This window comes from Elaeis guineensis, chromosome 7, assembly GCF_000442705.2.
Source record: "Elaeis guineensis isolate ETL-2024a chromosome 7, EG11, whole genome shotgun sequence".
Taxonomy (NCBI): domain Eukaryota; kingdom Viridiplantae; phylum Streptophyta; class Magnoliopsida; order Arecales; family Arecaceae; genus Elaeis; species Elaeis guineensis.
This window is the reverse complement of record NC_025999.2, coordinates 33087983-33105278: the sequence shown is the minus strand read 5'-3', so window position 1 is coordinate 33105278 and position 17296 is coordinate 33087983.

The following is a 17296-nucleotide window of genomic DNA, read 5'->3' as shown; positions in this document are numbered from 1 at the left end:
GCAAGATTGCTCCGTGATATATTTCTCACTTCAATGAGAATTTCTGGCCATATGGTATATATTCTAATTTCTAAGCCTCACAAATTGAACAAAGAAAAGAAAAAGAAGCTGGTTACTACTGCACGGTAACGCACTCTTAAGAGATAGAAAGAGAGAGAGGCAAGTCACTATCTGGTCATGCATTCTAAGCCTGGTTTTTTTCAAGATTATTATTTTTATTTTTTTTGGTTAGCAATATGTAAAATAGAAAAGTCTAAGCATTCTGTTGGGTAATTCAATCGATCTCTGATTCTGACTCTAAATCGACTTCATGAACACAAGATGCCGACTAACAATCACTTGATCGACCTATAGTCAGCTATCCTCAGCTATCGACAGACTTAGCCATAATAACTCGACTAATCTTAGACCGATGATTATCGACATATCAGAGTTATCAACCGATGCTTATTTGAATCTTCACAATTACTACCGACATACGATCGACGTACTATTATTACCGACATATAGTCGGCTTATCTAAAACTGCAAGCGTAGAGAGCGCATAATGGCTAGAACATGATCAGTAGCGAGTATAACCACCCATCTCATGATCACATAATGCTGGAATGTGCGGGATCCACATATCTAACCGTTATAAACAGTTACAAACTACTCGTCTATAAAAGGAGATAAATGAACAGCATTTGGTAAGACACTTCTGGGCTGATACTCTGCCTCCCTAAAAATTCTATCTGCTGTTCACCACTCTCCACTGACTTAAATATCGGAGAGTCTCCGTCGAACACAACTCCAATCAGTACGGACTTCTTTCGTAGGTGCTCTTCTCTGGTAACAGGCACAACAGGGGATGATCGCAACAGATTGACATACCGGGAAGGAGAAGGATATGAGCAACCATGGCTAAGACCAGAGCTCAACATTCAACGGGATCTACGAGGCAATCTTCCCGTCGGAAAGATATTCTTTCTCCTCCTCTATTGGCAGAGCCCAACTCTTCACGTCATGTAGTCACTACGGACGCACAAATTGCTATCTTGATATAGCAAATGAAGGTATTAACAGAGACAGTTCACAGCCTCCAACAGCAACAAACACAGCAGCAACAGTGACTGTCGATGGAAGAGCCGGTGGCTCATTCAGTGCCATCTAGGCATAGCCACTATCCTCCATGATATTCACCCTCTCTATCTCCAGAACGACGGCCGTCTCAGCATTCTCATATAATTGAGCAACCGTGTTCTCGGCATTCTCGTCACATCGCCCATCCTTCATGCCGATGTCCTTCTCCTTTCCGTGTACATAATATCAAGAAGAAGAAAAGGCCGCATGAACCTTCTCTTTCTCTATTTTCAAATTCTTCGGGAGACTCTACCCCCAGATTATCTCAGCGACGGCAGCTCGACGACTACGAGCGCAAATTCAAAAAAATCGACTGCCAACTTGCTCGACTTCAGGTGAAAAGTCAGAAATCTTCCAGCGACTATGACTTCCACACTACCCAACCTCTCTCCCAGCGTATCCTGAATGAGCCGATTCTGTCTCGATTCAAGATGTCGCAAATGGAGCCATATGACGGCTCCACCGATCCAATTGATCATCTGGAGAGCTACAAAGCTCTCATGATGATCCAAGGGGCAACCGACGCTCTCTTATGCATTGGCTTCCTGATGACTATTCAAAAGACTGCTTGAGCTGGGTATTCTGGGCTGTAGCTGAAGAGTATAAACTCTTTCAAGCAGCTCGAATATTTTTTTGTGGACCATTTCAGTACCAGCCGAAAGGTGTCACAGACCTCAAACAGTCTCTTCTCCATCAAGCAAGGCAAGACAGAGACGTTGAGAGATTTTGTGGCTCGCTTCAATGTGACCACACTCGAGGTCAGGGATCTCAATGAAGATATGACCATGTTAGCCATGAAGAGAGATCTGAGGGGATCCAAATTCACCTATTCTCTGAATAAGACTCTCTCCCGGACCCATGCTGAACTTTTGGAATGTGCATATAAGTATATTCGCATGAATGAGGACACTTCTGACCGGCACCAGACAGAAAGAAAACATCAAAAAAAGAAGCAGAAGAAAAATAGAGCTCCGATCGAATCAAGTTGGTCAACCATCAATAAACGAGCTTCACCTCGACGATGGAGTCCAAAGCCAAACAACTATGATAGGTATGACTCATATACTCCTCTTTTTGCTCTCCATGCATAGATCTTGATGGAGATCGAAGGAAAGGAGTATCTTCAACACTCTCCACCGATGAAAGTGCCATCGAGGAGCCGTGACAGGGAGAAATACTGTCGATTTCATCCTGATCACGGACATGATACCGAGTAGTGCATCTAACTCAAGGATGAAATAGAGACCCTGATTCGATGAGGCTATCTCGAAAAATTTCGACGAGATCGTCTGACTCAACCTCCCACCGACCAACAGTCTCAGCCATAAACTGAAGAAACGATCAACAATCGATCAACAACGGGAGTAATCAATATGATCTTTAAATGATCAAAGGACTGAGGGAAAACTTTCGAAGAAGAGTCGGTGAAAAAATAATAATTTGATAATGTAATTTCTTTTTCGAAAAATGATGTCCGAAGAATACAAACTCTCCATGATGATGCTATCATTGTTTCGATGATGATAGCAAATTATGATGTAAAAAAAAATTTAGTTGATAATGAAAGTTCAACTGATGTTCTTTTTTACTCAATTTTTTTCCAAATGCGACACCGACTGACCGACTCAGAAGAGTCCCGACGCCATTAGTCAGTTTCATTGGAGATGTAGTTACTGTAGAAGAAAAAATTACTCTCCTACTAACCATGGGAACAGATCTACAATAAAGTACTATTCTCCTGACATTCACAGTCGTCCGAGTTTCATCAGCTTACAATGCCATACTTGGACAACCTGGACTTAATGTCCTGAGAGCAGTAGTTTCAACATACCATTTACTGGTCTGATTCTCAATAAGAAATAGAGTCGGAGAAATGCGTGGAGATCAATGGCTTGCTCGACGTTGCTTTCTGATCTCCATACAAAATAATTAATCTGAAGACTCTTTGTCCATTGATAAATTAGATCAAAGAGAAAATGAAGAAAGGAATGAGCTAGCCGAGCAACTGATTTTCATCCCGTTAAAAGAAGAAGATCCTGAGAAGATGGTCCAAATTAGATCGCAGTTGTCTGATCCGAAGCGACAATAACTGATGAATCTATTAAGAGCGAACGTCGATATTTTGCTTGGTCCGCAACAGATATGTCAGAAATTTCTCCAAAAGTAATAACCCACCGGCTGAACATTGATCTTAAAGTTAAGCCGATGAGACAAAAAAAAAGATTTTTTTCTCCTGAAAGACGGAAGGTCATTGATGAAGAGGTCGACAAGCTCCTCATAGCTGACTTCATCAGAGAAGCTAATTATCCCGATTGACTAGTCAATGTAGTGATGATGAGAAAAGCCAATAGAAAATAAAAATCTACATCGACTATACAAATCTAAATGAAGCTTGTCCGAAGGACAGTTTTTCTTTACTAAAAATCGACCAACTAGTTGATACGACTTTGGGACACTGTCTCTTAAGCTTCATAGATGCCTTTGCGGGTTATAATCAGATTTAGATGGCATCTGAGGATGAGAAGCATACTGCCTTCATAACCGACAAAGACATCTACAGTTACAAAGTAATACCATTCGGTTTAAAAAATACCAAAACTACTTATCAACAACTAGTCAATAAAATATTCAAAGCACAAATTAGATGAAATATGAAAGTCTACATTGATGATATGCTGGTGAAAAGCTCCCAAACTTTTGGTCATATTCAAAATTTGGAAGAAACCTTTAGCACACTTCGATGACATTAGATGAAATTGAATTCGACTAAATAAGCATTTGGAGTAACTTTCGAAATTTTTTTTGGATTTCTTATGTCACAACGAGGAATTGAAATCAATCTTGAAAAAATAAAAATTATCATCAATATGAAGCATCCAAGCTTCAAAAAAGAGATACAACAACTTAATAAAAAGATCGCTGCACTCAACCGATTCATCTCAAGATCGGCAGAAAGATGCTTGTCCTTCTTCAAAATCTTGAGATAAGCAAAGGACTTCTCATAGTCAGACGAGTGCTGACAGTTTTTTGAAGATCTAAAAAGATATCTGGCATCTCCACCATTGCTTACAAAATCAAAGGTCAGAGAAACTTTGTATCTCTATTTGGCGACTTCGACAGAAGCATTTAGTTCGGTACTCGTCCAAGAGGATGAAAACTGAATTCAACGATCAATTTACTATACTAGCAAGGTGTTTCATAATACTAAAATAAGATATTAAGGACGGAGAAGATGATCTACGCTATAATCATGTTATCATAATGACTACATCCGTACTTTCAAGCACATCTCATTGTTGTCTTGACAGATCAGCCGTTGAAAGTAATTTTATACCAATCTGATACTTCAGGTCGAATGATAAAGTGGACAATAAAACTCAGTGAGTTTGATATTCAATATCATCTGTGACCATCGATGAAGGTACAAGTTTTGGTCGATTTCATCTTCTAGTGTACTATATCTAACAATAACTCTGAGGATGAACCTAATGATAAATTAAAGCAAGTTGAAACTCCTGAGCCTGACTTAACATCAGTGTGGGTGCTACATATTGATGGAGCATCCAATGCACAAGACAGTGGAATCGATCTCATCCTCACCAATTCTGAAGGAATTATAACCGAATATGCCCTTCGATTTAACTTCAAAGCTTCAAATAATCAAGCCGAGTATGAAACTCTCCTAGCCGGCTTGAAAATTATCAAAGAACTTGACATAGATAATTTGAAGGTCTTCACCGACTCACAGTTGATTACCGGACAAGTCAAGAGCGAGTTTGAAACCCGAGATCCTTTTATGATGAAGTACCTTCAGAAGATGAAAGATGTTACATCAACTTTAAAATATTTTGAGATCTTTTACATTCCAAGAACAAAGAATGCTTGAGCCAACACACTTTTCCAACTTGCAACCACTTTGTTCAACTTGCTAGGTCAGACGTTCATCGACTGTCTCGAATAGTCGAGCATTGAAAAAGTCGAAGAAGTGCTTCAATGACGAGCCAAGTTGGATGGATTCGATCGTCTAGTACCTGACTGATAAAATTCTACTTGCAGATTCTTCATAAACCAAATGACTAAGATGGATGGCCTCACAATATATTTTAATGAATGGATAACTCTGTAAAAGGTCATTCTCTCTTTTTCTACTGAAGTGTTTGAGACCAGTGGATATCGACTATGCATTCTGAGAACTTCATGAAGAAATTTGTGAAAATCACTTGAGGGGTAAATCTTTAGTTTATAAAGTTTTACGACAAGGATATTATTAGCCCACCATGAAGAAAGCTGTAGCTGAACTTGTCTGAAGATGTGAACCATGGCAGAAGTTTGCTAATATACAACATCAACTAGCCAGTCAGCTGACATCAATTGTTGCACCATGGCCCTTCACACAATGGAGAATCGACATACTTGATCCTTTTCCTCTGACATCTGGTCAGAGAAAATTCATAGTAGTTACCATTGATTACTTCACCAAATGAGTGAAAGCTGAACTTTTAGCACAAATCACTGAAAGTAAGATAGAAAACTTCATTCAGAAGTCAATCATATGCAGATTCGGTCTACCATACACCATCATCGCTGACAATGATCGATAATTTGCCAATCAAAATTTCAAAAAATTTTATGCAAAATTTTATATTACGTACAAACTCACATCAATCGGTCATCCACAGTCTAACGGTGAGGTAGAAGTAACAAACTGAATAATCCTATATGGTCTCAAGACCAGACTGAATGAAGCTAAAGACCTCTGGGTGGAAGAACTATATCCGATCTTATAGATATATCGGACAACTCTTCGTATACCGATGGGAGAATCATCATTCATCTGGCCTAAGAAACAAAAGTGATGATTTCACTTGAGATCGAATTACCATCAGTAAGAGCAGAACAATATAATGAGCCGAGCAATTCAGAATATTAGAGAGTCAATCTAGACTTATTTTCGAAAGTCCGATAGCAAGCTCAAGTTCGAATGGCAACATATCGAAAAAGAGTAGCCCGGTATTATAATGTAAAAGTCAAACCGAAGATCTTCCTGAAGCGAAAATTTAGTGCAGGGGCAAAATGGTAATTTTAAAACTTTTTTAAAATTACTATTTTACAGCAGAATTATTAATTAATCTCATTAATTAATACTAATTAACCCTACACTAGGATCTAAATATGATACAACAGCATGCATTTAAATTTGAAATTCAAATTTGAATCAGTAAACGTTTTACAGTACTGTGTTCAGAACACATCACCTTTTGCGGATAGTCGATCACCGCAATCTGATCACCGTCGGGGGGCTCTGATCATCACGTCGCTGCCACACAAATGTCTGACCTCTGCAGATCGTCCACATGAAGCTCCCGTCTGATCAGCTCCTCACGAATGCTAGTTCGTGATTTCACCCTTTTGATGGCAGATGTTGATCGAACTCCTTTGATCGATGTGTGCCGACTTTTCAAATACTCCGGATCATCTGCACAGTTGCTTGAGAGGCTGATGGATCTCTTCCTGAAATTTTGTGGACTCACGACACTCGTGGCACACCAATCTCACTTCCCGAACCCTAGGTAGAAACCCTAGGGTACACACCAAAAACCCTGCGCCCAATTTCTCTCTTTTCTTTCTTTTTCTCTCGGAAGGTTTTGGACCTTCACCTTACGCAGAAGCCTTCCTCACGCCCCAAAGTTTCTCTCCTAAAAATTTCTACGCACGTCCCACCTTTCTCCTCTTTTTAAAACAACGTCGAACGTGTCTTATCCGCGTGAGAGGATAAAGACAAGAGGTTACATATTTGAATTCAAATCAAATTTGAATTCAAACGAAAACCAACTTATCCCTATCCTTTTGGGCGTGAGAAGAGAAGGGGCGTGGCTCTTTATGCGTAGAAAATATTTCACGAGAAACCTTTTCTCGTGTAAGTAATGTGGCGCACAAAATGGATAAGGATGAAAGGGCAAGTGATAAGTTATCCATTCAAATTCAAACATGCTTTGAATTTGAATGGCTAACTAATTATTTTATCCATCCATATGGCGCACAAATGAGGGCATGGGGAAGGGTTTTGCGTGAGAAAAATTTCATGAGAAGTTTCTTCTCGTGAATTCAAATGGGTGCAAGGAAGTTGGGTGTCGCAGGGAATTTAAAACAAGATGGTTTGATTCAAATTGAGCCAATCTAGTTTAAAATAGGTCAAGCACAATTAGACCAGATTAAATCCAACATAATTAGGCTTAATTAGACTCAATAAAATCCTAATCAAATCAAGAATTAACTAAACCTAACCCCTGATCAAATCAGGGACTAAACCACCTTAGCGATTAGGTCAACATTTAACCTAATCGGGTCAATCCAAACTGAATCCAATTCAATTGGACTTGATCCAAAAATAATTACTCAATCAAATTGAGTTAATTAGTGATTAAATCACTAATTAAACTTCTCATAAATATTGAATCCAAATCCGATGGGCAATCAGGAATCAGAGACCATCGATATGAAACCCTGATCAAAGAGTTCAAATTTCAAATTCAAAATTTGAAATTCAAAATTTTGACCCCGGTACCCAAAATGTGTGAAACTCATGATTAGAGAATCCTAATTCTCAATCATAGAGTCCCAGATAGATAAGACTCATAATCAGCCATCAGATCAGAAAGGAACCTCTAATGTGTGTGACCCCGCAGGTTCGAACCTAAGCCGGTAGCACAGGAATCAATTTCTGTACTAATCGAAGTGACCATCTAGCAATGGTACCCGACGATCGGATAGGTCGAATAATCACAATCGCAATATTTAGAACCTACGTGAATATGGTTACCGTATAATTCATCCCTTTTGACCCCTTTGTTTAGGACGACTCAGGGTTAAACTGTCAACCCTGATGATATCATCCGAATCGTGCTCAACTCAATTAGTCCTGTGACTCCTCACTAGGACTACCTTGGCCAAGGTTTTGCTAAATTGAAACACGACTGTACACAGCTCCTAAACTGGAGTGGTCAATCCCATCTTGACACACGCACCGACAAGTCAAGTACTTGACTACACCCAGCAACCTTCCGTCACTGAATTAGAAATTCAGGTAGTCCAGTGCCTAAATGCAGTGAGTTGCTTGCAAGTCACCGTGGCGGTCTCAGGTCGGAGGGACATTTATACCCATATCCCATCGGAGCAAATCTTGACAGCAGAAATAGCTCCGGAGTTGGTCACGTTCAGTGCAGATGTACCATTACATCTCACCTGTATGCCATACCAGTGTCTCCACACTCTTTGGTTATGAGGACAACCAATCCATATGGCACATAACGACCTATGCTCGATAAACGTTGTCGTCCTTGGTAACAACGTATCATTTGGTCGCGAATATGTTTAAGGACTAAGCGACAAATCCTCCTTTGTCGAGTCTAAATAGTCCTAAGGACTTCACCACAACACAGGAGTTCATTAGAAGATGAAACATTTGTGATGAAAAAATATCAAAATAACTTTTATTTATTTATAATTCATGTACTAATACAAAAAGGAGCACAACCATCAACAGACTGATGATTGACTTTGGGACACTATTCTCAACAATCTCCCACTTGGCCTAAAGCCTATCGGTGCAGTATCTAATACCCATCTTCGACTTGTAGTCGTTGAACTCCTTCACCGCAATGGCTTTAGTGAATGGGTCGGTCAGGTTCTCCTTCCCATCGATCTTCTGAAGGTCGACGTCACGTCGATCTACGATCTTTCGGATGAGATGGTAGCGGCGCAGAATATGCTTTGTCCACTGATGTGCCTTTGGTTCCTTCGTCTGAGCAATAGCTCCAGAGCTGTCGCAGTAGAGCAGAACTGGACCAACAAGGGAGGGTGCTACTCCGAGCTCGGTGATGAATTTTCTCAGCCACACCGCTTCTTTGGCAGCATCTGATGCAGCAATATACTCCGCCTCGCATACTGAATCAGCCACAGTGTGCTGCTTGGAACTCTTCCAGCAGACAGCCCCACCATTAAGGGTAAAAATAAATCCTGACACACTCTTGCTATCATCGCGATCAGACTGGAAACTAGAGTCTGTAAACCCTATAAGTCTCAAGTCCGATTCACCATATATAAGCCACTGGTCCTTAGTATTTCTTAAATACTTCAGGATGGTTTTAACAACCTTCCAATGATTCTCTCCTGGATCAGATTGGTATCTACTCACTACCCCTAGTGAGTATGCCACATCTGATCGTGTACATGTCATGGCGTACATGATAGATCCCACTGCCGAAGCATATGGAATCCTACCCATACGCTCTCTCTCTTGAGGTGTTGTCGGACAATCCCTCTTCGAGAGAGAAATTCCATGGCCTATCGGTAGATAGCCTTTCTTGGAATTTTTCATGCTGAACCTTTTCAGCATAGTATCAATGTACGTGGACTGGGATAAGCCAAGCAACTTTTTGGATCTATCCCTATAGATCCTCATCCCTAGGATGTAGGAAGCTTCTCCCAGATCCTTCATGGAGAACTGTGACAATAGCCAAATCTTTATTCCCTGTAATGCAGGGACATCATTCCCGATTAAGAGAATGTCATCCACATACAATACAAGAAATACTACTACTGGACCATTAGCCCACTTATAAATGCAGGGCTCTTCTCCGTTCTTAACGAAGCCATACGTTTTGATCGTCCTATCAAAACGTATGTTCCAACTCTGAGATGTCTGCTTAAGTCCATAAATGGACCTCTATAGCTTGCACACCTTAGACTCATCTGTGGATGTGAACCCTTCAGGTTGTATCATATACACCTCTTCGTCCAGCTCTCCGTTTAGGAAAGCTGTCTTCACATCCATCTGCCAGATTTCATAGTCCAGATGGACAGCTATCGCAAGCATAATCCGAATGGATTTGAGCATTGCCACAGGAGAAAACGTCTCGTCATAGTCTATACCATAACGTTGACGATATCCCTTGGCAACCAGACGGGCTTTATAGGTCTCCACCTTTCCGTCTGCGCCCCTCTTCTTTTTGAAGACCCACTTACACCCTATGGGTTTTACTCCTTCGGGTGGGTCAACCAATATCCACACATTGTTGACCTTCATAGACTCCATTTCGGATTTCATGGCCTCTAGCCATTTCTCAGAGTCAGGTCTCTGTATTGCATCCATGTAGGTGATCGAATCCTCATCATTTTCATCAAGTTCGACAGGATCACCATCCCGGACCAAGAAATCATAGTATCTGTCTGGTTGATGTGGTACTCTACCAGACCGCCTTAAGGGTGCATAATCAATGAGCTCCGGATCTGATCTAATCAAATTCAGTTCAGGTTCAGTAACATGTGTCGATTTTTCCACCTGTCGAACTTCGTCAAGTTCGATTTTAGAGGCAACAGTTCCTTCACTAAGGAACTCCTTTTCTAAAAAGATTGCCTTAAGGCTGACAAACACCTTTTGCTCATCAGCAAGGTAGAAATAATACCCTTTGGTCTCTTTTGGGTACCCTATAAAATTACATTTGTCAGACCTAGGTCCAAGCTTGTCTGTAATTAAACGTTTAACATAAGCCGGACACCCCCAAACCCTAAGGTGCGAGAGTACTGGCTTACGTCCTATCCATATCTCATATGGCGTTTTGGCTACAGACTTACTCGGAACTCTATTTAGAAGGTAACAAGCCGATTCGAGCGCATATCCCCAGAGGGAGATCGGCAGACCAGCAAATCCCATCATGGATCGAACCATGTCTAATAGGGTCCGATTCCTCCTTTCAGACACACCATTATGCTGTGGTGTTCCAGGAGGAGTCCACTGAGAGAGAATCCCATTCTCTCCTAGATACGTCAGAAACTCATTGGAAAGGTATTCACCTCCTCGATCAGATCGAAGAGTTTTAATACACTTCCCAGTTTATTTTTCTATCTCATTTCGGAATAGTTTGAACATTTCAAATGATTCCGACTTATGCTTCATTAAATAGACATACCCATACCTAGATAGGTCGTCTATGAAGGTTATGAAGTAGAAAAATCCACCTCTTGCACTTGAGCTCATGGGTCCACATACATCAGAATGTACCAGATCTAAGAGTTCACTGGCTCGCTCACCTTTTTCAGTAAAAGGTGACTTGGTCATCTTCCCAAGAAGACAGGACTCACAGGTTGGAAGTGATTCACAATCACTAACTTCAAGAATTCTTTCTTGAGCCAACCTGTTTATCCTGTAATTATTGATATGACCTAGCCTACAGTGCCAAAGGTAGACTTCTGACATATTATCTATTCTAGAGCGTTTACCGAATTTTTGAACCACATTAACAGGCTGTGATAGTAAGTAAATTTTATTATTTAATTATCCAACAAATATTGTAACACCATTCAAAATGATATTGCAAATATTTCTTTTTATTAAAAAATCATAACCGTACATGGTCAAAAAGCCTACAGAAATAATATTTAATAAAAAACTTGGACAATAGTGACATTCACTCAGAATTACATTACGAGAATTGATTACAAGACTCATGATTCCTAAAGCTAGAACTGAAACTTTGCTTCCATCTCCAACATTCAGGAACCTCTCGCCTTCATCAAATCTCCTACTGACCTGCAGACCCTGCATCGAATTACAAATATGATAAGGGCTTCCGGTATCCAATACCCAGGCAGTAGTATCACAAATCGAAAAGTTGCAAGGAGTTATCATATAATTACCTTGCTTCTTCTTTGGCCTGTTCGGGTCCAGGGAGGCAATGTATTGAGGACAGTTCCTCTTCCAATACCCGTGCTTCTTGCAAAAGAAGCACTCTGCCTGGCTCTGGTCGTGCTTGCGCTTCTTGGTCTGACCCCGTGCTACTGTCCCAGCATGAGATTGCACCTTCTTATTTTTCTTCTTCTTGTTCTTCTTCCCCTTCCCAAAAGGTTGACGACGAGAAGAAGACCCTCCCACTATATTCACCGACTCCTTATGGAGTTGATGATCCTTCTCAAAGTTCTGCAGCAACTCCAACAATCCGTGGTAGTTTACTGCAGACTTTGTCATTCGAAAATGAGTAAGAAATGGGAGGAAGGACTTGGGTAAGGAATTAAGGATCGCATCCTTACCGAGCTGCTCGTGCAGAGGAAAGCCCAATTTGCTTAGGCGCTCAATCATCTCGATCATGTACAGTACATGATCAGTGACTGAGGCCCCATCCCTCATCCGAGCATTGAAAATGGCACAACTAGTTTTGTGCCTTTCAACGTCGTCAGGCGTGCCAAAGGAGTCGTTCAACATTTGAAGCATCTCCTGTGGCTGGACGTTCTCAAACCTTCGGCTGAACTCGTCATTCATTGCTACCAGCATAATACATCGAACGGTGGTGCGGTCATTGAGCCACTTCAAGTAAGTGTCTCGGATCGCCTTACTAGCATTCGGAGCTGGCTCCTCAGGTGCTGGATCCGTTACTACATAAAGGATCCGCTCATGCTCAAGGACGATTTTCAATTTTCGATACCAGCTATCGAAATTGGGTCCCATGAGCTTGTCATTATCTAATAATGACCGGAGCGACAGGGTAGTGGCCATAGCTGCTTAAAGAAAAACGAGACCTCTATTAGTACATAAATTAATACTAAAGACTTGAATTTTAGTCTAAAGTTTTTCCCAATATTTTTACGAACTGGTAGCCTCATCCTCCAATTCGAGAAATTACTTTAATTCCTTAATGGATACTAGAATCCACACAGACTATACACGAGCCCAGCTTTGGTTGGTCAACCCATGTGCATCTATGGGTAGGTTCTTAACCAGTTGTTTCTCTAAACAACTTCTAGTAATTGATTTTGCCCCAGAACCTAATCAGTAGGCTTTGGCCTCCACTGAAAAGATCTGGTTAGGTCCAACCATTAACATGACTTAATTTAGTGAATCGGACCAATAAATGATCAGGCCCGACTTTGGCCGGCCAACCTAACCACCATCAGAAAGACTCAATCAAATTATCATATTATGAATAATAATTCCATTAGCCAATGAGCACCAGGCCTTTGGGCCTCCAATGATCATTAAACTAACGGACTCATTATCACTCACTTAATGGGAGGCTATGACTTAGTTATCATTATAACTTAATCATTTTAGGAACCTAATAATTTTGAGAATTTTATTAAAGAATAGTAGAGAAGAAATCATCCAGCTAATTTCAATCCTCCCACTGACTTCACCAAGTCAGATTAAAAAAAGATTTAATTAAAGCTGGCATTAGGAGCACCTAAATCAGTCACACTGATTTACCTAATGACATGGGTGAGCTCTAATCACCAAGTGATCTAATCAAAATCTAACTTACCAGATTGGCCTGGTAAGTGAGATCAGTGGTGGGGATTTGTCATTAACTCGTCAATGATCGAATCAATACGAGTAGCTCCCGCTTAAGAACCACTGGTCAAAACTGCCGAACTTACCTTAGACACCAACCGGTTCATTAGTTTTAATTTTGATCAACTTAGTAAATAGGGCTCCACCGCGTAGCCATGAATTAAGTCCATCTTGGTCTAGTTAAAGACATGGACCCATTCAACTACAACTATTGAAGTTGAGTCTAGAGCATCCTTGACCTAATCTAATTCAACTTTTGATTAGATTTGACCAATTACTCCATTTAGTCCATTTATTAAACTAACCTTAGGTCTAACCCAATTATGGACCTAATTCATCTAACCCATTGACCCACAAGTTTATGCAATTGTCTTAGGTCTTAATTCACAATTCTAGACCTACTAGACAACACTTAATTCTTTTAATTAAGTACCTGGGCTGATGGGTCAGGGTTTGGCATTTCGAAAACAATTTTCAAATTTGAAAGATTTTATTTTCTGTTCACCAAATGTGTTAACTCATTTCACAAACGGGTCAGCACATTTCATAAACAACAATTCTATTGCTCATTTCATAACAAAAATAACTCAAAATAAATCATAAATTTTCTTTTAAATCTAATCTAACACATTCATGATAAATTTCTTAATTAAGTCCTTTCGCTGCTTCATCGGCATGGGATATAATTGCATCGGCACCCCTACCGCCATAGGAGACCCCATCGAATGGGAAGAGAGGGCCTTTAAACCCTACTTTTCTCCTATGACCGGGCGGCCATGGCAACCAATCCAATTAGATTACTTGCTACTTGGATCAAGTATATCTAAATATACTAATTTCAAAATTTAAATTTTGAATTTCAAATATCAAATTTCAAATTTTAAATTTTAAATTTGAGATTTCAACCAAATTTCAAATTTCGAATTTCCAATCTTTGAATTTTAAATTTTGAATTTTGAATTTCAAATTTCGAATTTCAAATTTCAAATTTCAAATTTCAAATTTCAAATTTGAGATTTCAACCAAATTTTAAATTTTAAATTTTAAATTTGAATTTCAAATTTGAATTTCAAATTTTAAATTTCAAATTTTTAATTTTAAATTTTAAATTTGAGATTTCAACCAAATTTAAATTTCAAATTTTGAATTTCAAATTTAAAACTTCTAACAAATTTAAATTTCAAATTTCAAATCTTTTTGAATTTTGAATTTGAATTTTGAATTTCAAATTTAAACTTATAGATTACACCTTAATCTACGCATGCATATATATATCATATTCTAGAACCATGCTCTGATACCATTTAAGCGAAAATTTAGTGCAGGGGCAAAATGGTAATTTTAAAACTTTTTTAAAATTACTATTTTACAGCAGAATTATTAATTAATCTCATTAATTAATACTAATTAACCCTACACTAGGATCTAAATATGATACAACAGCATGCATTTAAATTTGAAATTCAAATTTGAATCAGTAAACGTTTTACAGTACTGTGTTCAGAACACATCACCTTTTGCGGGTAGTCGATCACCGCAATCTGATCACCATCGGGGGCTCTGATCGTCACGTCACAGCCACACAAATATCTGGCCTCTGCAGATCGTCCACACGAAGCTCCCATCTGATCAGCTCCTCACGAATGCTAGTTCGTGATTTCACCCTTTTGATGGCAGATGTTGATCGAACTCCTTCGATCGATGTGTGCCGACTTTTTGAATGCTCTGAATCATCTGCACAGTTGCTTGAGAGGTTGATGGATCTCTCCCTAAAATTTGGTAGACTCACGACACTCGTGGCCCACCAATCTCACTTCCCGAACCCTAGGTAGAAACCCTAGGGTACACACCAAAAACCCTGCGCCCAATTTCTCTCTTTTCTTTCTTTTTCTCTCGAAAGGTTTTGGACCTTCACCTTGCGCAGAAGCCTTCCTCACGCCCCAAAGTTTCTCTCCTAAAAATTTCTACGTACGTCCCACCTTTCTCCTCTTTTTAAAACAACGTCGAACGTGTCTTATCCGCGTGAGAGGATAAAGACAAGAGGTTATACATTTGAATTCAAATCAAATTTGAATTCAAACGAAAACCAACTTATCCCTATCCTTTTGGGCATGAGAAGAGAAGGGGCGTGGCTCTTTGTGCGTGGAAAATATTTCATGAGAAACCTTTTCTCGTGTATGTAATGTGGCGCACAAAATGGATAAGGATGAAAGGGCAAGTGATAAGTTATCCATTCAAATTCAAACATGCTTTGAATTTGAATGGCTAACTAATTATTTTATCCATCCATATGGTGCACAAATGAGGGCGTGGGGAAGGATTTTGCGTGAGAAAAATTTCATGAGAAGTTTCTTCTCGTGAATTCAAATGGGTGCAAGGAAGTTGGGTGTCGCAGGGAATTTAAAACAAGGTGGTTTGATTCAAATTGAGCCAACCTAGTTTAAAATAGGTCAAGCACAATTAGACCAGATTAAACCCAACATAATTAGGCTTAATTAGGCTCAATAAAATCTTAATCAAATCAAGAATTAACTAAACCTAACCCCTGATCAAATCAGGGACTAAACCACCTTAGCGATTAGGTCAACATTTAACCTAATCGGGTCAATCCAAACTGAATCCAATTCAATTGGACTTGATCCAAAAATAATTACTTAATCAAATTGAGTTAATTAGTGATTAAATCACTAATTAAATCTCTCATAAATATTGAGTCCAAATTCGATGGGCAATCAGGCATCAGAGACCATCGATATGAAACCCTGATCAAAGAGTTCAAATTTCAAATTTAAAATTTGAAATTCAAAATTTTGACCCCGGTACCCAAAATGTGTGGAACTCATGATTAGAGAATCATAATTCTCAATCATAGAGTCCCAGATAGATAAGACTCATAATCAACCATCAGATCAGAAAGGAACCTCTAATGTGTGTGACCCCGCAGGTTCGAACCTAAGCCGGTAGCACAGGAACCATTTCTGTACTAATCGAAAGTGACCATCTAGCAATGGTACCCGATGATCGGATAGGTCGAATAATCACAATCGCAACATTCAGAACCTACGTGAATATGGTTACCATATAATTCATCCCTTTTGACCCCTGTGTTTAGGACGACTCAGGGTTAAACTGTCAACCCTGATGATATCATCTGAATCGTGCTCAACTCAATTAGTCCTGTGACTCCTCACTAGGACTACCTTGGCCAAGTTTTGCTAATTGAAACACGACTGTACACAGCTCCTAAACTGGATGGTCAATCCCATCTTGACACACGCACCGACAAGTCAAGTACTTGACTACACCCAGCAACCTTCCGTCACTGAATTAGAAATTCAGGTAGTCCAGTGCCTAAGTGCAGTGAGTTGCTTGCAAGTCACCGTGGCGGTCTCAGGTCGGAGGGATATTTATACCCATATCCCATCGGAGCAAATCTTGACAGCAGAAATAGCTCCGGAGTTGGTCACGTTCAGTGCAAATGTACCATTACATCTCACCTGTATGCCATACCAGTGTCTCCACACTCTTTGGTTATGAGGACAACCAACCCATATGGCACACAACGACCTATGCTCGATAAACGTTGTCGTCCTTGTAACAACGTATCATTTGGTCGCGAACATGTTTAAGGACTAAGCGACAAATCCTCCTTTGTCGAGTCTAAATAGTCCTAAGGACTTCACCACAACACAGGAGTTCATTAGAAGATGAAACATTTATGATGAAAAAATACCAAAATAACTTTTATTTATTTATAATTCATGTACTAATACAAAAGGAGCACAACCGTCAACAGGCTGACGATTGGCTTTGGGACACTATTCCCAAACACTT